This window comes from Varroa destructor, unplaced genomic scaffold (genome assembly GCF_002443255.2).
Source record: "Varroa destructor unplaced genomic scaffold, Vdes_3.0 BEIS01000003.1, whole genome shotgun sequence".
Classification (NCBI taxonomy): Eukaryota; Metazoa; Arthropoda; class Arachnida; order Mesostigmata; family Varroidae; genus Varroa; species Varroa destructor.
This window is the reverse complement of record NW_019211456.1, coordinates 57575080-57602535: the sequence shown is the minus strand read 5'-3', so window position 1 is coordinate 57602535 and position 27456 is coordinate 57575080. Positions and strand designations below refer to the sequence as shown.

Sequence of the window (27456 nt, the reverse complement as noted above, 5' to 3'; positions counted from 1 at the left end):
CTTTCTGGGGTCCGTTTGTTCGACGCACTAAGTTCATCACTATTTAGAATGTATTTATGATAGTGATCTTAGACAGAAAAGGCAGAAATACTGATTTTGTTTGCGAAGCTAATATCATCACGCGCGTTCTCTATCGAACAAGTATCGAGCAAGAACCTTACTCGACGACCAAAGTTAATTATGGTAAGTTTTTAAATGTAAAAATAGTCTTGAAAGCAGCTATCGCATTTTGAATAGCTGTTAACAAATCGATAGGTAAAAACAGCTAGCCATCACAAATTTCTATTACTCGGCTATTGATAAGATTTGGTCTGGCAGAAAAAATGCGCCTTACACTTCTATTCACTACCCCATCTATAGCATTCGTGTCGATGCTTCTGTAATTTTCAATTATTTGCTTTACGATGTTCATTTGGTGTACAAACAGTAGTTATTTTTAGACGATCAATAGACATTCTTAGTAGCGCTGTTTGGTTATAACTTATTTAACTTATTATTAACTTATTTAAAACTTATTTAAGTTTTGTACTAGCAGTATGAATTGACGGCGAAGTAAAGTCAAGACACTGTATGAAACAAGACCATCTATAAAAGAATGTGAGTGATCGAAGGGGAGAAGCGGTAACGATTAGCGCGCTTCGCCAACTGACAATAAAATAATTAATCGATGAGTTACTTTGCGCAACTATAGAACGTAAACGGGTGTTAAATAGATCAATGTATGACGCTGGTTGGAAGGGAAAATGAGTGGCAATTGTTGGAGGAAAAACAGCGGTGAAAATCAGTGGAAGGTATTTGGCGAATTTTATCGTAGGATTTCACGGTTGAGTTCGTCGGTAGAGGGGGGACGGGACGGTCGTGCGAGTGACGAAACTCCGCGCTTAAACTCGGAATAGATGTACGTTAGCGGAAATATATACTTGAATATATATACTACCATTCGAATGGTAGTATATATTTCAAGAGATCAATAAAGTGCTGTTGAAGCTTACGAACTTCCTATGTGTCTTTCATCGCCCGAATCGGCCCAGTGTAGAAGCGACACTTATGTTGATAAAGAATATTATCTATACTGAGGCAAAACTGGCAGCGACTTTGAGAGGTGGTGCAGGAATATATAGTGGGATAGAAACGATTTTAGGCTGCGCAGTGTATCGCGATACATCACGAATCCCCACCATGATGAAAAGCACAAGACAGCATCCAATGTGTTCCAGTTGGCTAAAGCGATATGTATCTCAACGTATATCGCAAAATGACCGATTTTATTCGGAAAGATAAATATATCTAAGTAGATTGTTTAACTCACATAAAGTCAGAGTCGTGTGGGCATGGACCGCGGCATACACGCACGTAAGTCGCATTTGCAAACGTGTTATCGTTGCGCCAACGGTCTATTTTGTAACACAATCTAAGGTATCGTTTCGGCCCAGAGTTGGCGTTATTTGCTTTCAATAAAACGCACACAATCGATCTGGTACTCACAAACACTGCTCAGAAATTAAACCAAAACAAAAGCCAGAAATGACAAGGTATCAGTTTAGAAAATGCACATTATTGCTGTGGCTGATAGTTTGTTTCATCAAAATTCTGCCTCTAATAATGGCACAACAAACCAATTAATAACTAATTATAGGTTTACACTGCATGTAAAAACTATGTTATTGGTTGTATGTTGAGTTTTTCGATTTGATTACGTTACATTGTACGAAATTAATTCGATATAGGTATAGATAGCTTTTTCATCGAGTCCAGGAGGCGCTTTCTCCGTCTACAGTCAAAAGCCTAACAGGAGCTGCCCATCTCAAAGCGTCTCGGTGGCAATTTAGAGACGTATGGAATTGGCACGTCGTTGTTGGATTGTTAAAAATTATCATCACATTGTAGACACTCGCATAATACCAATTCACTGCTGTTTTCTTCGTTCGATCTGGACCCATGTTTCTATAAACCATTTGTCGTTGTTTCGATGTCGCGCGCTTTCTTCTCCACTTTAATAGGCTGTGTACAGGCTCCTTCTTTTGTTTGCCCGGTCAGTACTAAGTCGGAGTTCAAATTGTTTGGTAGACTATCAGTTAGTGAAGGGTCGTTCACACTATGGTTTTTCGCAGACATTAGCAGCACGAACCGTTACTTACTACGCTTGCCACTCATTGAATGAAAGCATATGATTTACATATTACACAGATCTGTTCGTACAATACGCATGTGCTAAATGATAGAAATCAGCGAGTGCTGACGTCGCAAATAACACGTACCTGGGTATCGCGCGTCGGAAGCTGATCGCTTGAAGCAGTCAACCGTAGATGCGAAAACAGTCGACAGATGTCACCCAGCTGTTGTAATCAGTAGAACTCTGAATTTTAAGGACTTGTCGAAAAATAAGCCCCCCGAGCGAATGAAAAGTCTTTTCGTGTGTCCAGGATTAGCAAAATGTTGCGTAAGTTATCTGCTGGCAATTAGTGTGTATTGACCTGTGCCCACTACATATATGGGCAAAAGTTGACGCAGCATTCTATAAGGCACAATGGTAATAACATGAACGCCACGGCAAAGGTCGTGCAGCAAATGCGTACTGACAAGTGTCTAAATATAAAGTATGTCGATAATGCATGAGTGACTTACGTGAACATAACTATGTTCACTTATCAGACATATACGTAAAAGTAATTTATGTTGTTTGATTAAAAACCGCTAGATGTTCCAATGTGGTTGCCGTTATTTTTCTCAAGTCCTAAATGACAAAACTGTCATCTGCCACCATTTATATTTACGTAGCTTCTTGCTGTAGATAGTAGTGGAACTGATATAATCATGCTTTAGTGGTTTCACTAAGGTATAGCATGCTTACATATTCAGTTTAGTGCACGTAAGTATGTGTATGTAAATTTCATTGTGAAATACACAGGCCTGCTGAGCAGGTTATATTGCGGTATATTTTCTATATAATCGAAATACGCGATTGATTCTATAAATGGGGGAGCACTACATGCATCGGAAGCGGGGTCAATCCTCTTTGCATGCTTTGTTATAAAAATGTATGACGTATGGAGCTTACATGTGACTAGGCAGAACGTGTCTCTGAGTAATCAAATTATGTCTAACTTGGCAACAAACGGTATAAAGTAAGCGAGCCGAGTAGTAGGAAGGCAACCTCATCCAACAAAAACGCACAAGAATCTAAAATAGAAAGATTCTAGACGTTGACATTGGCTATAGTTTGACCTCCAGACGGTTTAGAGAGGCCTATTTTGTACTTTGTGTTTACTCGCTATCTCTAACAAATGCTGACGTGATTGTAGAAGCACCAACCATTGATCTCTGCTTGTATTCACCTCTGAATGCAGGTGGTATTGGAATAACGTGACATACTCTAGTAGAGTTCTTCAGACAGAAAACGTATTTACGTTAGGGAATTTGTAGGTGGGTTTGTTTGTTTCAGGAAATATTCATTGCCAGTGCTATGAAAATAACTTCCTACATTATAAGTCTCTCGCCCTAAATTTAATTCCACCATTGATTTCATCAATGTCATGAAGCCACAATATTAAGTTTTCATCCGCTTCTTTGTCTCTACCTCCACTCGGTTACGGGATATTTATGAATATGTATCATAGTGAATACGGTCGTTGCGTCATGCTATGTAAATGTTAGAATCGACATATTTTTATTTTAAACGGACCCTTTGTATGCAGTATATTTGCATATCATTTTCCATGTTGAATAAATATCTTATTTCGGTTCAGCTAACTACAGCATTGTACTATAGAAAGAATCAATTACCTTTTACGTTACCAATTACCATTAGTTGAAGTTGTCTGCAACAGTAAGATAATCAAACGCAGTTTTAATATGTATCTATATTAGGTTTTCCAGAGTTACTTGACTGGTAGCTCCGGACAACCTGGTATAGTAATCTCTCGTATATATTTTACGTTCAGTTTTCAACCACCTAGGTAACTCAGAACAACCTAATATAGCATATGTATCCTAAGATACTACGCACTATTGGTGGAAAAATGCGCGATCATCTACGACTATAAAGTGATCGAGAGTCATCAGTTAATAATGAGTTTGATAAAAAAAAAAAAACGCTGGTAAAGTCCAGCGTGAATTGGTAAAAATTTTAGGCAAGCTGAAACTGGCCACTGTGCTCTGTGGTAGTTCAAGTCCTCCAAGCTCACGTTATAAGATTGCAACAAATATGTTAAAAATAAAGAAAAAAGTGAAATACGGGTCGTGTAGAAACCGGGTCCGGGATAGATGAAAATTTGTATGATGTGAGACAATTTGCTCAACCATTAGTTTGGAAAGACGTCGTGACCATAAATGGGAAGCTTTCGTGGTCACAGTAACTCGATTCTTTAGCTTGAGATTCTAAGGTGAATCACCTCAGTTTCCAGTGCTTTAAACCTTCCGATTTAGTCCCAATAGTATTGAACTTTTACTTCAGTCAGGGTTCCCATGTCCTGTGCTTTTATCAGTTTTTGATAGATTCTGTCAGTTGCCTTATTTTCTAGAAACAGAAACGTAACTAGCGAGCATCGACTTTCTGCGCTACATGATACCTTTGTTTTTAACTTTTGGCGCTGGTGAGCAGTTTAAATATGATTCATATCCACTGACTTGCTAAAAAGCGCCAGGCATCCCAGAATATATCTTCATGTAAGAAGATTAAATACTACAAAAGAAAAAGCAAGAAAGCATGCCAATTTACGCAACAGGTGACGCGTAAAGATCGTCATAAATCCTATTTCTAGACATTTTCATTATCACATTCAGTAATACGAAAGCTTGGCCGACTCCTTGTTGTTTCAATTAAAGAGGTTAAAACATGTATTCCTTAGTTTTAAACCTTTGCTGTGATATTAATTTGCTATTTTATTGCTTTCATTAGTAGGGTTTATGAGAATGTTAGCCGGGTCTGTTCTAAGTTAAGTCTGTCATACCCTGTAGAGAAAATATATAGAAGTTTAAAGGTTTCAAATAAGAATGATAAAGATAAAAAGTCCTGAGTGATGAACAGCGGCTTAACTACAAAAGTTTCAATTAAGTTTAGCAACTTCTTCCAGTATCCAGATTCCTTAGCCATACAACGGCGCAGACCACTCTAATTTAATTGGCTTCTCGGTCTAATTTAATTGGGTAAAACTTAAAAAGCTAAATGGGGTTTGTATCAATTACTTGGTACATGTACGTTTGCAAAAGTAATTAGGGCCCCATTGGTCAGTCGAATATAATTAAGCCTTATTATTTAGTATGTTTGCTCATTGTGTCATATATAGCAACATAACATTAATTATTGGGGACAGCACTATTCAACTACACTGCTTAAGATTCCAAGATTTTACATTTACCTCACGACAAGTTTGGCGATTAATAAAATAATCACTCTATGAATCTCTGGACAAATTCACTACTTATTTCTATATTGTCGCGAACGTATTTGTACGTGTTTAAATGCGCAACGATCCATTGGCGTTTACCGTTGATCGCTGTCTATGATATAATATGGATCATTCCAACGCTGCATCTGCAGCTTGAATAAGAGTCTCTGCAAACCGGAACACTTGGTTCGCCTAGAAACTTAGGGATTAAAGTGTTGAAGCGCATGTTATCAGTTTCCTAATCCAACGCATACGGTAGCAGCTCAATCAATTCTGGCATTTTATGCTAGCTTGGCTAACTGCTTCGGCAATAGTGAAATTTCATCACTCGTTTTTTTTAACTTGATATGCCGTTCGTCTGAGTTACTGTGCATTTTTTTGTTACCTTGGTCTGTGATTGGGTTCGGATGTGAAATCATAGAACTGAAAAACCGCACATTTGGCACTGCTTGCTTTACAATTTTTATACCGCCTAGAAGAATACAACAAGAAAGGCTTTGTGTAAGATTAAAAAGTCATTGAAAGTATCCGACAGATTTTGCAGAAATTTGTTTTAGCCCTCTGGAGGTGAAGGTCACGATTTAAAACACAAATTACGCTTCTTGGGGTGATTCTATCTGTTCCGTGAAGATTAGGGTGAGTCACCGTAAATGCTTCCTGTGTAGCTAAAAACAAGCTGCTATACTAACTGGATTTTCTAGATACATTAGGGCAAATCCTAATCAAAGGAAGACGACTCTCATTTTAGATCTTTTGCTAATCCTTTGAATAAACGCATATAATTGATCGCACGCCAGAAGAAGTGTTATTTTTTATCAAAAATATAAAAGAAGTCGCCGTTAGGTTCTATAAGTAGATGTATTATGACAATTTTTAGCTTAATAAGGAATGGTCCAATTGCGGATAGATATCTTTGGTGATTTTAGCTTCTCAAAGATAGTAAAATGATAAATGCGGACTGCGACTCGATGTCAAATTGAATTAAAAATTGATAATATAACAGGTCAAAAAGGACAAAAACACTGTGAAACCATAATGTTGTATAAGAACTCCCTTATGTCTACCGATCCGAAATTAACACAAACCTTGGGCAACATTCAGACCTTGGCCTTAGGGTTTAAAATAGTTCCGATTTATACAACAGTTCAGTGGAGGATAGGCGATTGGAAATATACAGTAGGAGTTTAAAAATGGGTCTATCAATACGTCACTTTCGTAGATGATTCTTTCGTTCGCCGAGGAATCCGTAATGACCTAACGGTAAAAAAAAAGCAATGGAGCACCCAGGAAATGTATTTTATAAAAGCTTATAAAAGTTTTAAAAAAAATGACGTTCTTTTCCTCCAAAATTTAAAATGAGTGAGTCGAAAAGATAAGGTGCACTGACAAAATGCCATTACTTTCTTACTAGTCTAATAGGTATCTAAAATGTTACTTATTCATACTCGATAATAATATTCAAAGACTTGATAAATACAACTCAATATCCTCATCAAAAATCTCATCAATAACATCAGAGTGATGTTGGGGAAGAAGTATAACGAACCACTTTAAGCATTTCGCGTCGTAAGATTTTTGTGAGTCTTACTGAGTTTACAAAAACTAGTTTTAGAGACGTGCCAGATGCCCTAAAGACGGTACCAAGTGGCAAAAGAGTGGCATGATACCTACCATAATTTCGCTCACATCTCGTCCGTTTGTGCGAACCCATCTCCGTGATAGCTTGGCAGGCAACGTATTTCCCAACTAACATATTGTAGTCTAGGTTCGAATCCGGGCGTAGGCACACTTCGTTTCGTGCTGGTAACCAGCCGTCTGATAGAATGGTTAACGGCGACACCGAATTCGAAACATAGAAGTTCGTGGCAATTCAGTTTTCTGCAGAATCTATGGTGTAGCCCACGCATGGCAAAGCGAATGGAGGTATATCTGTTAAGCCAGTTCATACATTTCCACATGCCGTTTCTAATCGCGATAAAATATGCGTCGTTACCTCTCGGTTGCCAAGCTTTGGTCGTTAAGAGCTCGAAGCGATGACGTAGGTCTTGGACGACCCTAGCGAATTGAGTAGGAGATAAGTAAGATTATTTCGAGCCAGTATTTGTAATCCCAGCACTCTTCTGAGAAGAGAGGCTTTGTCGAAATATATTCTAGCGACTGTAAGATCTTCCCTAACGACGCGTATCTCATACGTCGCGATCGAAGCTACCGAACGAGCTAAGGGCGGCTGCGGGAAACATGATCTCACGGCTTATATGACTAACACTGAATTCCTGCATTTTTAGGTGAAGTACGCGATAAAACTATTGCCGTTCACGAAGAAGAGCAACTTTAAGTACAGAAACCAGTTTACATTGGTGCAGAGACGACCTGGCGAGGTGTAAAAGGCGCAAGCGGCCATAGTTTGGCTTCCCCTTCTAAACTTCATCGGCCCCGTCTATATCTGCTTTACGATAAGTCCAAAATCTATGACTGCCGCGTGGATTCAAGCTAGAGCTTGTTGCAATTTTAACCTCTTTTACCCGTACATCACTAAGTCGCTTGCAGGCAAATTGACTTCGCTTGAATCCTTGGCCATACAATTTGGTCGGAGAGGCCCCTTACCAAGATTGAGAGTAAGAGTAAACACAAATTTTCTCCCGTTGTTTGTGTGAAAGGCAGGAGTCCGGCCACTCCTTCATAGATCGTTATTTTGTTCTTCTTTAAACCATACCGACAAGGTACATACATAGGGATACCCATCTCAGCCAGCATACGCATAAGCTTGTTCCTAGGCGCGGGAAGCTGCCATGAAGCTGACGAACATCACGTAATCCAATACTTTCCTGGCGCTGGCCATCAAGATCCTGTGTGCCGCTTCTGTGAAACATTCTATCCGGAACTCATGTTGTTCCGTTTTTTAGTCAGCAAGCCGGAAGGCAGCTAATAACAAATGCTTTTCTTCATAACCCGTCACCATGGTGGCGCGGTTGGGTCGCCTTTTCCTTTAGAAGTCGCTAACATGGTAGCATTTCGCCACCAGGCTGGAAGTGTATGCAAACGTTTATTCAATAGTGACGTCCTGCGCAGTACCAGAATCACAGCGCATATAAGATGTTCATTGCAAACCCTATTAAGATCGGCGGCTTTTTGGTTGTGCAGGCTCTCAGAACTTTGCACTAATTTTTCTATTATGGGGTTTTGTTAAAGAACACCTCTTCCAATGCTGCGGTCAAAAAGGGCACCGGACATGGTATTGTATCCCGTGACACAAAAACTCGGGAAGTGATTTATGAGGGCTAGAGAATTAATCAGAAAAGCCGCGAACTGGTGCGTTAGCCGTATATGTCGTTGATGTTCTGCATCGGTGATTAAACGGGTTGTCTTTGTTACGCATACGTTTTTGGACAGACTGGCTTAAAAATGGAGGCGAAAAAGTAAAACTCTGCTGTACCTCAGCCATTTGGGCTTTCCGGCCACAGCTGTATAGTTAAGGTACGAGCCATGCTTCCTGCGAGATTGGAGGTCGTATTGTAGACTCGAACATCTCAATCAGATGCTGTGCGCATAGGTTTCAGCATTGATTTACATCAAGTACGAAAAGAACGTCATGAGTGCGTTGCAGAAATTTGTCTACGTCTAGCGTCGCGATGGAGCCCGGCCTCTGGCAGTCGACGCAGGCGCAACTTGGACAGCGAGATCCATAGTGACAGTATGTAAGTATGTGACTGCTTGCGTCTTCTGACAGTAAATGATTTTCATCGATATAACATATTTTTTTTACGTTAAGGTTAAACATTTATAGACGGAAATTATAATATAATATATATTAAACTAATTATTATTTTTATTTATTTATGTATTTATTATTATTAAATTAGAAAATATAATGTAATAGAAATTATTAAATGAAAAGCTAGAGTAACTATGATCAGATTAAAAAACTATGTAAGCCTTAAGTAGCTCAAGAATCACAACAGTTACTTGAAATTCTTATAATAAATTGTATGACATCCAAGCAGCCTCTCACGAAAAATTTCCTACGCTTTTACACTTGATATAAACATTTTTTTATAATGCTTATTATATGTATTTGTATTATATGTATGTATTGTAAAGATCGAATTAATCGAAGGCACAGGAAGTGTGACCGCAATTATTTGCCACAAATCACAAAGTTATTTCGGCACGTACAACATGCATAATGACGACACAGAGTTCACGAAAATCTTCGAATCGCATTAAAATGCAAGTTAAAGCTACATCAGAACTGTCTGAAATAAACATAGTCTGCACATGAACATATTTCATACGATGATACACGATGACAACTTTGTTTGCTTAAACATGTGCCAGGTCTGTCCCGAACACTAGCAGAAGCAGGTGTTGCAGACGAAAATTAAAATAACAACAAAAACAAACAAGGTGCAGGGATAATACTGTAACCTTTCCCGATATAACCCGCTGGCACTAATGTGGGCAAAACAATGTCTCTGATTGGCTGAAGCACTCTGTTCGGAGGATGGCGGTACTGGTAAGATTGTCGCCGCTACCTCGGTCACGCGTCGTATGCTGTTGTTTACGTGTGGTACGTATGTACCATTTGCATATTGAAAAGTGTCCCAAACTTATGATTTTGTGTATTTCTTTTATCTGTACGCCAGTCATCGAACTACCTGCGTCTTGTTTAGCATGTTTGTTCCTACTCAGATGAAATGGCATTGCATAAGATGTCGAAAATGTTGCCGTGGTTGCATTCGGCCTCCTTGTGGCGTTTTCATTTGCACGCAGTCGGACGCATATATAGACTGCGTTGTCAATGATTGGCATCTAGAAATGCGATAGTATCTAATAATAGTTAACTAAAAATGTGAGGCGGTAAAATTCTCTAACGTATGCGATGAGGATCACGGAAAGTAAAAAAAAAATATAACAAAAGGAACTAGAAATGCACAGGAGATCGAAAATATTTAGTAGAAGTCTGATCAGGATGGTGGTTCAAACAAGACCTTAACAGACGTTTCCGATTTTCAACTACCTTATTCTATGGAACATCTGCTTCAAGATGACAACGTTCAAGTTTGATGATTACATCATGTTTCGCAGTTGGTTAAAAAAAGAGCCAAAGCCGCTCAGAGCTCAGCTAGAATTTATAAGATACACTTGGTGACTGAAGATGCCACGATCGCTTATGTGCGTAAAATGTTTACATCATTGAATGACTATTTGAAACAGGAGCAGCGAAGTTGTACATGAGAACGCATTGGGCTAAATATACGACATATATAAATTGTTTACGTTAACCTGCTGAAGCGGAGGAAGAGTTCAAGAGCAAAAATAAAGTACAGGACAAGGCGGAAAGACAAGTAGAGATTAAGAGGAATAGCATATGCTGCAAAAAACGCGTTATCCTAATGGAAAGGAGTTACTCTCCGTTTTCGTAATGGTGTGGTGGTAGCATATTCACCAACCAAACTCAGGCACACGTGAGACGGTTTTGCTTCAAAGCCCAATGGAGGAATACTTACTTTTGCGGTGGGAGGCAGCCGTTTGAAGCCTTGCCTCAAAGCAGTACTAAATGCAAAACTTGAAGTAAAAAGGGGTTACCTAATCACATAGTCAAAGCTATATCTATCTATCGCAAATATCCTTCCCTTGATTTAAGTGAAAGTTATCTAATGTAGGAACATGAAATTCTGATAATCAATACGATATTTTCAATAATAGTACTTCCTATTTGTCTTTTTTTTTTTTTTTAAATAATATATGGGCCAAATTTTTCACATAAGCTGGCTGAAGTCGACTTAATCTCTTTTGATACTAATAACTGTGGCAATGAGATTGTGGTGATTGACTTCAAACGCATAGTGTCAAACTGAGGCGATCTAACGATAGCTGTTGATACATTGGGATTCCTGCTGTGACAGCGCCTAGATTTCGTATAGGACAGATAAACGGTCCGGTATTAACGTGACTGACTGAATCCAGTATACGAGATGACACTTGTAGAAGTTTTCCCGCCATTTCCAATTTACGTTATGTCACGCCGTGTAATTTTTGCTATAGCAGACATTGTACTTAAGAGCTCAATTTAATTCAGTATAAAAAGAAAAATAATTTGCTATTTATCCATGTCTTTAGACAGGTTCGTTTTTGGGTTGTTATAGCTATAGTTATACATAGGGTTGTTATAGCTACATCCCATACATATACATATATATACACTTTTATTCGGTATAATTCTGATGATGAAGCGGCATATTAGTTGTCGTGCATTTTCATAGAAACTGGTATTGGCTCTTTTACGTTATCTTTCGCACTGGATTCGCAATCCACTACAGAATCTGATCAATCAGGTGCAAGTACTGACATTCTACTATCTACGTTAAATGTTTGAATGATTAATACATAACTAGATATATTAAAACGGATTTAAAATACATCTTGTTATAATAAATGTATTTTCGTTTCCCTCTGCGTATATAATACTTCTCGGCTGGTCAACAGTCAGATCATGTCCTCGCTGCAATTTTACTGGCAGCCGTGGGATCGTGATACTTTGACGGTAGTCGGACGAACAAACAGCTTGCTTAAATTGCGCATCCGACGGCGGACCAGTAGGGCTTCTAAGATCAACTCGTGCGCCGGTTGCAGTAGTACTTATGCTCCGAGCTCTGATATGGTATGACCTGGAGGTCGTACTCAGGATATATAAATGAGATGTTTTAAGCCAAATACTGAACAAACATTTCCCTTTCGTAAGATCAAACGAGCTTTGATGAATGAATTAGAGCTCAGTTAAGACTATTTTGACGTCTGATGCGAGCTTCGTCGGGGCGTCAAATCCGCTTTTGAACAGCATTTTGATTTAAGAAACTGAATGCTATACGCCGGATGGTAAAGAAAGGAATTAATCCTCAGCGGACGGATCTGACCGTACCGTTTCTGTAGATCAATAAGCTGACGTAGCGTTATCGTTGCAGAGCACGCGAGCGCATAATTAATAACCTACGTATGCGATCGGTGGGCGTCCGGCTTCACCAGGTTATTTCCCCAGCCGTCTGTTTCATCCCCATCATATATATATATATATATATAGAGAGAGATCGGCAGCAAGATAATAGTGAATTAGTACCGGATGCGCTAGATACGGGCGCTGTGAGAAGTGCCATGTCAACCATGTCTTAAGAACGCATCGACGTGTGGCCGCGGGCACAGGCCGCAACGCCAGTCACTTAGCAGCAGCCTCTAACCCTCAAGGGAAAAGTCAAGCCAAGTGTCGTAAGAAAGTAGGTGGAACCTTTGGTTGTCGTTGATAATTTGACATTCAAGGTATTCACGACAGACCCTACTGAGAAATAATTTTCTTTAGGTAAATAAGCAGTGTCGTATGTGCTACTGCTCGTCGTATCATGCTTATCTAATAATTGCCAGTAGGGGTAACCTAGTGCCTAGTTAATCGTTGAAATCCTGCGATGCGCCAAGCCCGCGTAACGAAGAGGGTACAGCAAGACATTATTTTCCTGCTGCAAATCGATGACGCTCGAAGGAAAAAGGAAGGAGAAGCTTAAACGTTTTCTGTAGTAGGTCTCCGTTTCGAATTTTACGTTCGGTATCGCCGTTAGGTATTCCATCAGACAGCTAGCTCCCAGCACGAAACGAAGTCTGTCCATGCGCGGATTCCAATTTAAACCACAATGTGTTTCAAAGATTAGCAAACAAATTAGCAAGCCAATACGTTACTTTTTAAGCCATTACGGGGAGTTACAATAGACCTAATGAGCGGTTACCGGCAGATCCTCACGGCGTACGATAACAAGTAGAAATTACGTTTTGCACCCCAGGAAGATTATATAAATTCAAGCGTATAGCTTGAGTCGACTAAAACTCTGGAGATGTTCCAGCCGTAAATCAACGAGGTTGTGATTAAGTTAAATGGCCGCTATTTACTAGGATGATGAGTAGCGTTTCTCAGTGGAATCGAGGGGCATTTGGGGCATTTTCGACAGATGCTTTCAGTTTTCAGCACTATCGCTCTATACCTCAGGGCGTTGAAATGCTTGTTTGGTCTGCACAGAGTTATAATACTCTGGCTAGTCATAGGGTCTCTACGCAAGTTATCTCCCGAGACGCAGAGGAAGCAGCCATTGTAAATAGCCCTACGGTCAACGGCGAGTTACGAAGCTTCAAGCGTCTGAATAGAACTTGGCCCAGATAAATAAGTCGTGGCAGCATGTCAAAAGCAGACCGTCAATTCGTCCCGGATCAAATTTTTCGCTCGAAAAAGATTTTTATTTGAAATTCAATCTTGCAGCATTTTCAAGGGGGTTTAGCAATCAAAGTACACGTCGCAAGTACAGCCTGAAGAGTAAACTGTGTCGATTGGCCTAATGGAATTTTTAAGTTAAGACTTTGAGGTTTAAAATCAGAGTGGCATGGCGAGCCGGAATGCCGATGCCCTGTCACGCCTACACATTACGATAGTCCGTAGCAAGATTATGAGCCGTGGCATTGACTCAATGGCCAATTACAACGTACGAACTGACAAGTCTGCGCTGGACTTCGGTGGTGACCAGGGTTCAGAGGGGCGACAAAGTTGTCCTGACTACGAGGATCAAACGTTTGTGGAAACGGCCTTCTATTATGGTGGGTTTTTACAGTGCCGGTGCATATCTTGAAACGTGCTCTTTTAATCCTCTTCTTGATTATAAACTACTGCACTCTTTTCGTTCAATTCCTCTTGGAGCTTGACAAATCATAGCCCGTGTCCTCTGTTTCCGCGATGCTTCCAGTAATGGCCTTTACTATGGCGCAACTCCGTCCGAGTGCCTCTAAGGAAATATTACTCAGAGTCGCGGTTAGTACAACCACTTGGTCTGAACTTCAAAAAGCAGCCTACGCGCGGCCTTTCCGACTGACACAGGCTCCTAAGACAAGACTATTTGCGCAGGTCAGGTCGCTCTGGGAAGCCCCTTCTACGCCACTCTTGTCAACAGTCCGGCACTTCCCAATATATATAGGTTGTTGGCGAGAGTGGCATATATATATATTCGAGACTGCCACCCGAGCACCATTCACTCACCTTGACCTTGTCCGTTTAGTGGTAGATTTTAAAATATGTTTCGTCTATGGCGACATATGCCTTAGGGAATTTTTTTGTCGCTTAGGGTTCCGCAAATGGCACATAAAACATACCATACGGAACTCCAACTGGACTGCAGCAACTTCATAGAGCAATATTTTTAATATTCAAGTCTTTTTAATATTCTGTAATAGGTCATATTTCAGTTTCGTTATCAGAGCCCTTACGTGAAAAGCCTCCTCGATTAATTCTGTTCCTTTAAGACCTGACATCTGGTTACTTCCTCACTGGTCGTCAACAGTCCAGTCTGTTCTTAAAACGTTTGCGCCATCCATGTACTATCTTTTCGCTTAAAGCTTCTTTGTCTAATGTCTTCACCAGCCTTCAATGTATTTCAATAGCGCTTTGACCTGTAATCTTTAAACAAATCTGAATTTACCTAGAATAAATCAACCGGTTTTCATTCAAATCTCGTAGACTTGAGCATTTACTAGCCGAATTTTGTCTGCTAGTGGCGCGTAGTTTAAAAGTTATTTAATCTCAACGTTCGACAAATTCGCTTGAAATAACCTAACTGTACAACTCTAGTTGTCCGATAAAAATCGACCCTTTAAAGTGTATTTATGGTACATATATTAGTCGTTGTGTCGGGTTGAAAAAGGTACAGAGATGCGCATAAGTTGATTAGACTAATACTTTCTCCCTGTAGCAGTTTGTTTTCCATCTTACATCGTAATATCACATAATTTAAAGTTGTGGTTTTGTATAGCAGAATTCCGTTACCCATGTCTATTAAGAAGTTGTAGAAACTAAGGTTGTTAATCTTTTAGTGGGGTTCTTTGTTGGAAAAATTTTTGCTTTGACAACATAATAGTCGAATATTTATATAGAGGCCTAGGTAAAAGGGGTCATTTTTGATACAAATCAAAGCTTTTACCGAACCGAATCAACCATATCTTTGAATATAAGCTACGGAGTATCTTTAGGCATTCAGTTTATATATGTATAGCAATGAGTGGCTTCGTTCATTGCTAGATGTTTCAGAATCTTTATTCAGGAAGGAACCATTTAGGGCTATAACCGTGCCTATAATGTTGCCTTTTTCCTCACAAGCGAAACTTACTTAAAGGAGCGGTTATGTACCACTATAACTGGCCGGCGTAGAATATAAGGGAGGTCTGAAGTGCCAAATAAATCCCTATTTGACCACGTTTTGGAACAATGTTTAATTAACCAGCGTAATCGACCGACTCTGTATATAGTCTATCGTAGTTGCAAGAAACTTGACGAACAAGTATCGCCTGAAATATTATTCTTTAAGCGCGCCTAGCGTCGAAGCAGCAATTTATAACATACGATGTGTGTCGCCTGGCACCCGAAAACTGTGAGAAGACCTGTTGACGCTGAGCTTGGAAACGACCGCACAATCCAACCAGTTGCCTTCAAATCCCTGATTTTCGAAGTCAGCTACCAGTGCTTCTTTATAACAGTCTGCGAAAGGGGTCTAATGTTACAAGAGCGTCAGGCGTACAAAAATCGTCTTTCGGTGCCCAACACATGCATTCTCTTCAGAAGCATGGGCGATAGTAGACAAGCGACTAGAGACATACGCGTCTTAGTAAATCTTACTACGTATCTATTCGAGCCAATCGGTTGCCCATAAAACGCGTACATAAGCATAAAAATAGCAAGCTAAAATTATTTTTATCTTATTATGACCGTTACGTTGCTGTATTAAGTTCCAGCGTTGTTAAAATAGCTCCAGCGCCATTTCTTTATTTACGCGGTTAGCTTTCTTCCAGTGTAGTTGCGCGAGAATTGTCCATGTCATGAGCCCACTCCGTGGACCAAGGGCGATACAGCGAAAAAAAAAAGGTGCTCTCGCATGCCAGTATACCTCAAGCTTTTACCCCAGGCAGGCTGATAAAACGTACCTGATTGCGTTTGCACATGAAATAGAATAAAGAAGTAGGAACACGGTCCTTGTAGAAGGCCATTGTCGACCTTGTCAGTATTCTCAAATATTCTGTTTCTTGTTCCACTTTCCCGAAGACAGCTTTCACGCTTGGACAGTTGCATGAAGATTGACCAGCTAAAAAAGGCGAATAGCCTGAAGGGGTGAGAATGTCGTAGTGCATTACAATATCGCTAAACTCCCAATTTTTGAAAAGCGTGTAATGAGAGTTGACACTGGATTTTCCGAAGAATTAGGTCCAATCTGCATAATACAAGGTTAAACTCGTTCGTGAATAGCATGTTTGCTTAGGCAAGCATAGATATGATCGTGCTTTAGACTCAAAGCGATATCACGTCTTACAAATGCAATATATGCGCCATGAGCGGCACGATCATTCGCTCAAACTGGTAATTTACAGTAATGGTTCAAAGCGGTTTATTTAGACGGGGAAGGAAACGCTTAATTTACTGGATCTCCCTTATGCCGAATAAATAACATGGAAGTTCAGAAAATAAATCAGTAAAGCGTGTTAGGCGCTCAAGGCCGATATTTAGCGGACTTGAGTAACCAATTAATATTTAATAATGTAATATACATAATGTATAATAATAATTAAATATTATAATATATAGTAATATATTATTAATATAATAATACATTATTATATATTATATAACAATAATTAAAACGAAAAATCACACAGCTGGAAACGTTTCTGAAAAATTTAGCTGAGAAAATATTATTTCGACATGAAGAATTCTAAACATCGATCAAGTGTGTTTTAGCCTACGGTGTAGATTTAGTGAAGTGATGATGATTTAACTACAACAGGTAATACGGATCGTATATACTATCCAATGCCATCCAGTACACCTTTAGCACCGTTCATCAGAGTATATACACATATGAACAAATGAAGTACATACTCGAACAAAGCTGCTTTTATAATGGAGCAGAGTCGGTGGATCTAACAGTGATCTTTTTTCCGACAATAAGGGTTGTTAATAGGAGTATCAGAACATCTTATCACGTCTCTCAGGACACTTGAAATTATACATTGATTAGTACAATTATGTTTAAATTTTATTAACTGTGTCGTGATCTATTGACAATTCCGCTAGTCATTGCTGCGATAATTAGATCCACCTAAACAAATTTGAGGACGAGGCTTAATTACGTCGTAAGTATCTAGGCGCAGGATTACAAGTGACTACAGCCTTTTAGTTTATTGTGCTGTTTTCCCAATCAGCTAATGTATTGGATAAACAAGGCAAATATCCTTGTGTCCTTGGAACTACCTAAGAGATACCACAGTTGAGGGCTCTGTATATTTGTACATATACATATGCAGACGAATAGCAAAAGGGGAACCACCTGATAAATACTGAGTGCAGCTTTATCAGCAATTTTAATTTAGAAGCATATTATATGAAATTTTGACGCTGCAAACATAACTGGAATTGAATACCATAGGCTTGGTATTCTATACTTTGTAGCCAATTCTAAAGCGACAAAAGAAAATATTTAGAGTGAGTGCAAGAAATGACGTTTTGTAAAGCTAGTCCTACGAATTATACAAATTAACAATTGAGAAAAGGATAGAATGGTAGGACAGATCGTATAATTAGACAATGTCGAAGTGATTTCCTCCAGATAAAATAAGCTGATTCATATTGTACTAGTGTAGGTAAACTGCGGCCATAGAAATAAAATTCTCAATTAATTCAGTAAAATTCAGTTTATCATTGTCGGTGCATCTGTATACCGTATGCTGATAGTTATCATTGAATATAAGTACAAAATTTACATAATGTTACAAGTTTGGTATCTAGTCATAAAAAGACTTTCGTATACTTTATATCATAAGGTAGAGCTTACGAATACTGCAACATTATTTCACCAAAAGTATATCCTTATGACTATTTGGTAATAATACTCACTGCACTTAAATTCGTGCAGTAAATAACGCAGAATTACAATAAACGTACCGTAACCTATCCCCATATAATTAGGAACACATGAAATGGTCTGGGTTCGAAGCTGGCAGTTGGCACACTTCAGTGTGCCATGGTAGTGGCCAGCCGCCTGAAACAATGCTTACCGGACGTAAAAAGTTCAAACAGTTATTCAAATGTATCTTGACCATTAACCTTGTGCCATTAGTTCCCTTCTAGTGCGCCAGGTTAATGTGAGAAGAAACACCTACACTGTAATTACCAGCGGCCGCAGAGTTGCACTAACGTTATGCTAAACAAAAGGCCGGTTCGAGTGTACAAAAATGGTGCTATATAAAATGGAAATCCGCCCTTTTTAACATGCCGATGAAACGCTTAACGTGCATGGAGGTGCAGTCCATTTCAGGATAGGTAAAGCATATATTGGCTGTAAAGAACAACCAGAAATTGCAACACCATTTCAGTAATTCAGGTCAATTACGTCACCCCCAATGACTTCGTACCCTTGTCTCATCTGACATAAACATCTGCTTAAACTATGTGGGATGACAATGATACTGTCAAACAAAGCTAGCCCAGTTCAAATGCCTATACGCTACGTTGTTATCGAAAAGGATTCTGTTGATGCAGCTTGAAACCACCCTTCACTTTTTGCAACTCAACAACTTTAGGATAAAAATTAGTGGAAGTTTGTACTAATTTGACTAGAACTATTTAGCCGATTGAAATATCTGAGTAGCTATTTGATAACATATCATTAGCAAAAAATAAATTCATAAAATCTAATGTACTGTTTGGTTGTAAAAATCAATGCTGACTGATTAAGTTACGGCTCTTCAAAGATGATGGCGCTGCTTAGTGGAAACACTCGACAGGAGATGGTGTCAACACTGATGTAATCATTGAAAAAAGGGAATTGAACATAGAAGATCACGGTAGAAGTGATTATAGTTCAGGATTTCTAATGGAGAAACGAGTCGTTGGGGACGCGGAAGTGTTTAAACAAAATGGAGCACGAAGATACACTACCTGTCAATTCCATGTAAGAATCTTCGAAGCAAGTTTCAAGAGTGAAAAGTACAAATCAGTATTGAAGCCCTCGTAGGGTATATTCCTGAGACTATTTGCGCGACTATGTATTACCAGCAAAAAAAACCAGCAGAAGCACACTATCACGAGTGCCGTCTATCAATGAAGCACCAGGAGGGAAATAGCGTCGAACAGGGAAGAAGCGCCTTCTGTATCAATTAGACTCGGAAGCTGATGCTGACACTTGCAAGAAATTTTAGAACAATTTGCCCTTTTTCGAGGTTTCGTCTGAAAAAGAAACTGTCAATCCTACCAAATATATTGAATTTTCAATAAAATTCATGAATCTGTGGCACGGCAATCGACAGCACATGGAGCAACAACGCACGATTTCATTGCCTGAGTCGCGGCAAATAAAACTGACCGATGCTTTGTTCAAATTTGGGTGTGACTTTGAGTGCTTGCACGTTTTAACGAAAGCGACAAAGAACGTACCGTATTCTATCGTCGGTTCTGTTGAACAGACCGTTGATAGGAGACTAACCGTGCTAATGCAAATCGTCGTGAAGGGATTCCAAAATACTGACTTTAATGTGTGAACAATAAAATTACATCTAATATATGGATATACGACAAAATATGGATATAAACATGTTCTACCTTTTCTGGTTTCAACGTTTTCAACCCCCCTAAATAGTATACGCAATTTAATAAAAAGAAAACCTACCGCGAAACATTAACCCAAAAGAAAGATACCTTTATGCCCTACAGTAGAATATACAGATGACAAACATTTGAGAAATTCCTCGCAATGAATGAAGCTAAGCTTTATATGCCATTTAGATATGACGGCTTCACGAACGCTGAAGCTAATGTCATAAGAGGGTTTCTAGCATGGCTGAGCCAAGGTTCTCGGTGTTATTTATTTAGGATTTACCCATGATTGCATTATACACCTCGTTACTGCCATTCATCGGTAGATTATTGCGTTAGGTTGCTCGGCGATCGAACTTGACTGTCTATATCTAGTACGAACACAATATGCACTATGTTTATGAAACATCTGTACATTGCATAGGCTATGGTGAAACCGTGCACCATAACGCGTCACTCCATTTTTGCTGGGATAATCAAGTCCTTTCCTGGTCTTGTCCATCATGGTTTCTCTTTGCCTGAGATCGACCTCTTCGTCTTGTTGACTCCATTTTACCAGGCTTCCTTAAATTGCTGACGTTGACAGTAGGTTGAAACGGCAAGGAAAATCCTCGGCATCGCTGCTAGGAGGACAAATTCACTACGGGTTAGCCAACGCAATTAAAGCTCTTTTAAGGAGCAAGGCCTTTGGTCCGTTTAAATGCCCCAAATTCTTCATTGCCAGATTATCACAGATCAAACTCATTCCGTAAGCGGCAACTGTGAGATCGCTTGAAAGGGGCAACTGGTAGGGGTTAAGCGTTGCGGACGGAGATACTAAAACTTCATGCACGTCGTACGAGACCTAGGTAGATGAATTGCCCAGTATATGCGAGCTCAGCCTGTATAAACCGCATCTACCTCAATTTTTTGCGTGCCTTTAACTCCCAAGACGACTGCCTTTTGAGTGGGGCTTTTAGGCACTGAATGGTGTTACTCATACCTGAAAATTTGGCAATTTTAGAATCGATAATTCTTACCTACATCTCCCTCTGTTGCATTCCACAGAAATGTTGCCTAGATCCTTTACTCTATAATTTTTCAGTCTTTAAAATTGTAACTTTAGGAGCTCCTCATCTGCTATAATATTTACGCAGAGGACTTTAAAATTGGCAACAAAATTGAACAGACAGGAAAAAATATGACTTCACTGCAATCACCGAATTATCCGATTTTGCCACAGGTAAATACAAAGACAATGTTATAATTTTTTAATAATTTACAAGAATGTTCTGTCCTAAAAACAGTTTTTGGATGACGTACTGAATACATAGCACCTGATACGGAGTTGCTACATTGTTAACTGAACCTTAATCATTTTGGAAAAATTCTGGAATTATATCGGTGCTGAATTGAGATTCAGGCTGTAGTAGAAACAGTGGCCGCACACTCTCTTAACGAAAACGTGCAATATGATTCTTTGCGCCCTTATTTTGTATGATCCGGCTTTTTACCATATTTTTGACGGTATTTAAAAAAAAATTAAAAGAATATGAATCTCTGCCAAAAACGGACTATCTATGTTGCTGTACACTTTACAGTTTCATTTTACTACTCTGTATAGACAGTCTACATAATAACACAAACAGGTAAGAAAAAGTTGCTGGGGTGTGCGTCATTCCTGAACTTTTTTGATGTTAGGCCGAGTACTCTCTATATTACCTGATATTGAGATTACAAAACCAGGCATTGTAAACAAGATCCTTTCGGCGACGCATGTCATGGACGAAAGATACAATAAGTTGAGTATTTAGAAGTTCTTTTTTGAAATAGTATGTTTCCTAAAGGGTTTTTTAATTCTTCTGATGCCTAATCTAATGACTAAGGAGCCATTGTAAAACAAGAGAGGTTACTTCCTTTATAGTATATCAAACACCAAGTGGCTCATGTCCACGTTTTTGTTCGTAGACGAGTTCACTACCTATAATATATATATTTCTTCAATCAAATTTTTATTTCTATTGACGTTGTTATACGTCTTGCAGATTTGGCTACACAGTATCATCAGAATGACCCTAATGGTACGGCACATCAAAGTTCATTCATCCACTGATAAAAATCTATATATTTCCTGTGCGATTGCTGATAACTGGAATAAGGATTAATTTTGCAAATAGATCCTCGTTTTTGCTAATTTATTACAGGCATTCTTTGGTTTCTTAGCACATTCGAATCGGTAACATTATGCAAATAAGATTGTAAGGATGAATAAAGCGTTGTGTAACACTGATCATTGTGACTTAACTGTGTCAAATCTGATTTTAAGTTATTCAATAAACAACAGAAGCCCTATTAGGTAAAGCATGTTTTATTACTGTTGAATGAAATTAAGTTTGTTGGTCCTATATTCGATGTATATATATCTCGTCTAAATCTGGACTTTTTCCTCTTATCTGCTTCTAAGACGATATCTTCTTATTTCAAGTTTTTGTTTTATGTGCTAAACGTCTCATTACGGACGATTGTGGTTATTCAATAGAACCATCCGTAACCGTGATTCCATCTTCAATTCGAACTTAAAACAGTCGTATTTCCTTTTAATCCGTAAAGTAATTTTTCATTTACTATCAGTGGGCGTCACGTGATATTGGTCAGTGTAAGTTCGCTAAAGCATCGCTCAAATACGCTACAGAATACAGAAATATATCTATCTAATATACAGAAAATTTTATCGGAATCGAATTTCGAGCTGATAGCAGGCTAAAAGTTCTGAAAATGCAAAATGGCCAAAAAGTCTAAAGCGTGCAAAAACTCTTGAAAAGACTACGACCTAGCTGGAAATAGATATCTTTTCCGAAACGACCGTCTATTTCTCTATAAAAAAAAAAAAAATCTATCTGTAACAAAAATATGTTTTATTAATTTTCGATTCCTTAGAATATAAGTCTATTGCGGATTTTTGGGGGTGTCTCATGAAAATCTTTCCCGGCCTTTCGGAAGCCGTATGAAAACTCGCAATAACACAAACTGTCAATATCGGATAAAAAATAGATTCATTCATCCAGCGCAAAAAAAAAACTGGATAAAGGCTAATCGTCGATTAAACTGGGAAAACAACGCACTGTTATTTACCTTTATGATGAGTTTGTTGTTTCATTCTAGATAAAAAAAAAAAAAAAACTGGCGTTGTTTGGTAACAAAGTCGGCGGATGCACATTAGGACGAACAGTTCACCAAAGCTCGAACTCAGACAGAGCACTATCTCTATATGGGTTCGCTTCTTTACTGTAAGAAATGTTGCCATGAACGCTGTTTTTTGATTTTGGAACAGCCATTCAGAAAGTTTAAGCCCAAAAAAAGCGCACAATGACGAGCCTATAGAGAAGACAAACGGCTTGGAAGTAGTTCAGTTCACTGAAATCTATCTATAGCTTATCAATTAAATGATAAAAGCTACTACATAACAGTATTTCATATAAACATGTGTAGACGTGGAAATATAGGGGAAATTGAATTTTTAAAGAGAGGCGCAAGGAAATTGGGCAATATTGCACACAGATTTCAAATGCTGCCTAATTAAAATTAGAATGGCGAGCGTATTCAAAGTGATGTAGTTAAAATCACTCTCGTAATATTCCAGAGACTAGTAGATAAAACATGTTGTAGTGGATAAATGTCATTATTGGGCAAGGTCATTATTGGTACATTTGAATGAAAAGTAAATATGTGTCTCTTGTTCAGGCCAAAAATTACGCAGTAACAAAGTCGTTTCGACGTGCTATACAAAGAAGAATTCTATTACCGTTACCGCCGTAATTATAAGCAACACACACACATATAGGAGACGGTGTTTATGTCCTCGACTCGAAAGGTCAGTGTTTTCATAAATTCGTCAATGCTTAGCCCCACTTCCTACATGTAATATCCGTGTACGAGGTTGGCCTCACGCTACTTTCGAATGACTTCCCAGCTGACCATTAGAAAGTCTTGGTTTGATTTAGTACAAGTAACTTAAGGGGGCATCAGCTTAGCGAATAACGAAAAAACTGACTTAGTTAATCTTAGCTATCTTTTGTTAGACCTACATGTAGTACAACATGCGAAAATATCACGGATGTAGATGTAATATTTTAGATTAAGGACTGGTACTCGACCTTGTTGCTAATATCAATCGTACGTGGGAACCGTATATTTCTCTTCGTTGACCCCAAAGATATTGAAACGCTTTAATTAAGGCTAGAGAATTAAAGGTGATTAGCTGAAGAAAATAGCATCGACAGGTACACCTGATGGTGTTGTTTTTTTTTTTTACTCTTAAACCGACTGAATTACCGCTGAATTATTATTTCAAAAAGGTACTACAGTAGATGTTTGTGAAAAGCTATGTTGAGAAAAATAAGTTATATTGTTGAACGAGATTTCTAAATAGGTTTGAATCTCTAATTTTTCTTCATTAATTGCGTAATACATCTACTATAGATATGAAATTATTCACGAATAGGCTTTTTTTTTTTAACTATTTACCGTATTAGCATTCGTTAGGAAAGCTGAAGTAAAGTGCATAGGTAGTATATAGCGCAGCATATTGTTGCTTGACAAAATTTTATTTTACCAGCTCATTCATATTTCAGTGATTTAGATTTGGACACGCAAAACGAAAATCGTACGATAGAAATCATTAAGAAACATGTTTGATCAGTTCGTGTAACTAGCTCGTTTTCTATTATCTCCTAGCGGAATCACTTTCAATGCATGATCCCGTTCAATGAAATCTATCCTGACCATGTTGCTTGTAGAGAATAACACATTTGTTCACCGTGCCTACCAGGTCAATATTCAGGCTACGATAACGCTTTTGGCAATTTCATCATGTTTTGGAAAATTTTATAACTCACTAGTTGGTTTTAAATTCAATGATAATCAACGGTATCGAAAAGTACAACTAAGTTTCCTGCAGGGACACAGGCAGGACTTTCTATCGCCTCGATTTGGCATAGCTCCCATAACGCCTCAATAGAACAATAATCTGCAAGAAGCTGTCGTTTAGGCAAAGGCTTCCAAAGAAGCTTGACCGGAACTCTATTCAGTCTATTTCTGTTGTCAGTTCGATATTCCACTATGCTTACTGTGTGAATTAGCAGTACAGAATTAGAGTGTAATAGTTTTTATGTTTCAAGCTTTACGTCCAGTATAGCAGTTAAATACTCCATTAGGCGGCAGCACGAAACAAAACGTGTGTCTATGCCCGAGTACAAACCTAGATCTAGACCATATTCAACCATTGTTACATGGGGGGCGCAACTTGGACGAAAATTCATTTCTGAACAGATTAAACTAAATGTACAGTTTAATTTAATTGCTGCACAGTTGTATATTTAATGAGCGAATTTTTGGTCAATAACACACTGGAGAGTATAGAGAGGGATATATATATATATATATATATATATATATAGGTACTGACAGATCCTGTTCGAGCGCAACCCTTTTGCTTCTGGGTATTCTTGGCTCTTTTGAAGATTTAGTTTACTATAATATTTACCACTCAAGTATTCGCCGGTCGCCTAGTTTTTAAATTTGCCACTAAACATTACAGGCTAATTCGGCGTTACAGGCTAATTCGGTTTCACAATGGCAGATCCGGTGCCAAAAGCCACGAAGTAATTAACTTTGTTGCACTTATATTGTTAGTAGCAAATGACGAAGACCTACCTGCAGGCATCCTGAGCAATGTTTCACCTATTTAATTTCAAGTCAAAAAGCGATTAGGGAGCTACAGTTAACAGTCTGTTAGAATTTGTATATTACGAACGACTCTGCCAATAGCTTCGGACACAATAAAAAGACGAAAGGAAATTAACCTAAAGTACACAATGTGCATAAAATATGTACAGTACAAACGTTATATCATATTGTTTTACAAGTATATGGTACAACCCATAAAATGTCACCTGCTGGATGGAAAGTATTACTTGTTAGCTTACGTTATAAACAAAGATAATGATTAAAATCAAATTCAGTAGATACGTAAGGCAAGTCCACTTCGGCTGTACATATGACAAGCCCCAAATGGAGAGCAGATGCCCATAGGGACTTCTAGATGCGCAAAAGACTTGTTCACCTACTCAACCTATTCCTCAAATGAGACGTCTACGCAAGCGTCAGATTATAGGGTGCTATTTGTCGTCGCTTTAGATACGAAAATATTGCTAACCAGAGAAAATAGAAATTGAGTTCTTGAAAAGGGTAGAGATTGCACAGAAACTAGCTACCGTAGCTTTATAGCATAAAGTGATAAAACGAATTTGAAATACAAAAAAATCTATTCAAGATAATTTTCATCAGATGCAACTGGAGCCCATCAGAAAGTTTTAGCAAGTTAAAGGACAGCATGGATATAGGCGGTTAGGGTACAATGCGTTCTCACTGAAGGGTTATTTTACCCAGAATTGATATTCTACTCGCTCATCAGCTGTAAATAGCTAGAGAATGAACAAGCAGTTTTTTAAAAGCAAAACCTAAGTGTTCATTATGTGTATAGTTAAAATAAAATAATCTAATTCTATCTTAACAAGCGAATTTATATTATAACAATGACACAGCCACCCTATCTTGAAAAATTCTGTATTCATTATTAATGTTATTGATACATATATTTGTTACTACTTCCAAATTATGTGCAGTATCATGACGTAGTAATATTCCATTCGCTGCTGTTCTTTCCCTTCTCTCCACTGCCTGGCTATTTGAATAAATTTAACTAACATTTTAAGGGACAAACAGGCGTGTCGCTCCCCCGCTCGAGCTTAGCTGGGATGTGAAAAAAGTCACAAAAACGTTTGCTTTACGTACACATATACACTAGGTAATATTAAATGGCCACACTTTCAACAGCTTTTAGAGTCAAGCTCATCGTTTTGGCAAAATCCGATTATTAAATGAGTCGATTTCCAGAATAACAAAATAGTACATTTTACCGTGCTTTCTTATATAGTAATTTGCAAACGTCTGCGCGCATTCGTTGAGCCTAAACCGAAAATAGGTTACGAGCATATAAACAAATTGACAGCTTCTTCAGCATTTCACCTAACTCAAGCAATAAATCAAATAAACATGCCTCTGGAATATTGAATGAATGTTCTATAAAGCATTGCCTTTGTCCAGGGGACCCGTTTATGAGATATAGGAACTTGTCTCCTCTTACCTTGCATCATATTTGTGTTACTTCAAATGGTACGTAAGATACTGCTTAGGTAAGTAATTGTTTCTTGGCCATTATAAACACCAAAAATCAGCGTCAAAAGCATTGATCTTCGCTTGAAGACAGTTTACCCGTCACAGTGAGCACAACGTTTGCTTTTCAACACAACAACTTGTTGTGACAGCGTTACGTAATAAAAGCATACGATAATTGTTGTAACATGAAAACACTTC

General features: G+C 38.5%; 2 long non-coding RNA genes across 17 annotated transcripts in view; one reads left to right on the top strand and one right to left on the bottom strand.

The window, feature by feature from the left end:
• Positions 1-1204: 1204 nt before the first annotated feature.
• On the bottom strand, positions 1205-9677 carry LOC147757192 (uncharacterized). 2 transcript variants are annotated; one of them, XR_015322789.1, is made up of 5 exons: positions 9561-9677; positions 7059-9107; positions 3784-3818; positions 2259-2336; positions 1205-2039 (listed from the first exon to the last, which is right to left on the bottom strand). It is a non-coding gene; the product is annotated as an uncharacterized LOC147757192 (long non-coding RNA). The 2 variants fall into 2 exon arrangements; XR_015322790.1 differs by lacking the exons at positions 3784-3818; positions 7059-9107; positions 9561-9677 and adding an exon at positions 3059-3761.
• LOC147757191 (uncharacterized) overlaps positions 2216-27456 on the top strand; it is a 37797-nt gene continuing 12556 nt past the window's right edge. For 4 of the 15 annotated variants that reach the window (XR_015322781.1, XR_015322780.1, XR_015322784.1 and 1 more), the window contains exons 1-2: positions 2249-2440; positions 7673-9082. This is a non-coding gene — a long non-coding RNA (uncharacterized LOC147757191). Of the gene's footprint in view, positions 2531-7672; positions 9083-22067; positions 22360-27456 lie in introns of those variants that run through there. The other 11 variants (XR_015322777.1, XR_015322779.1, XR_015322785.1 and 8 more) reach the window with 9 other exon arrangements.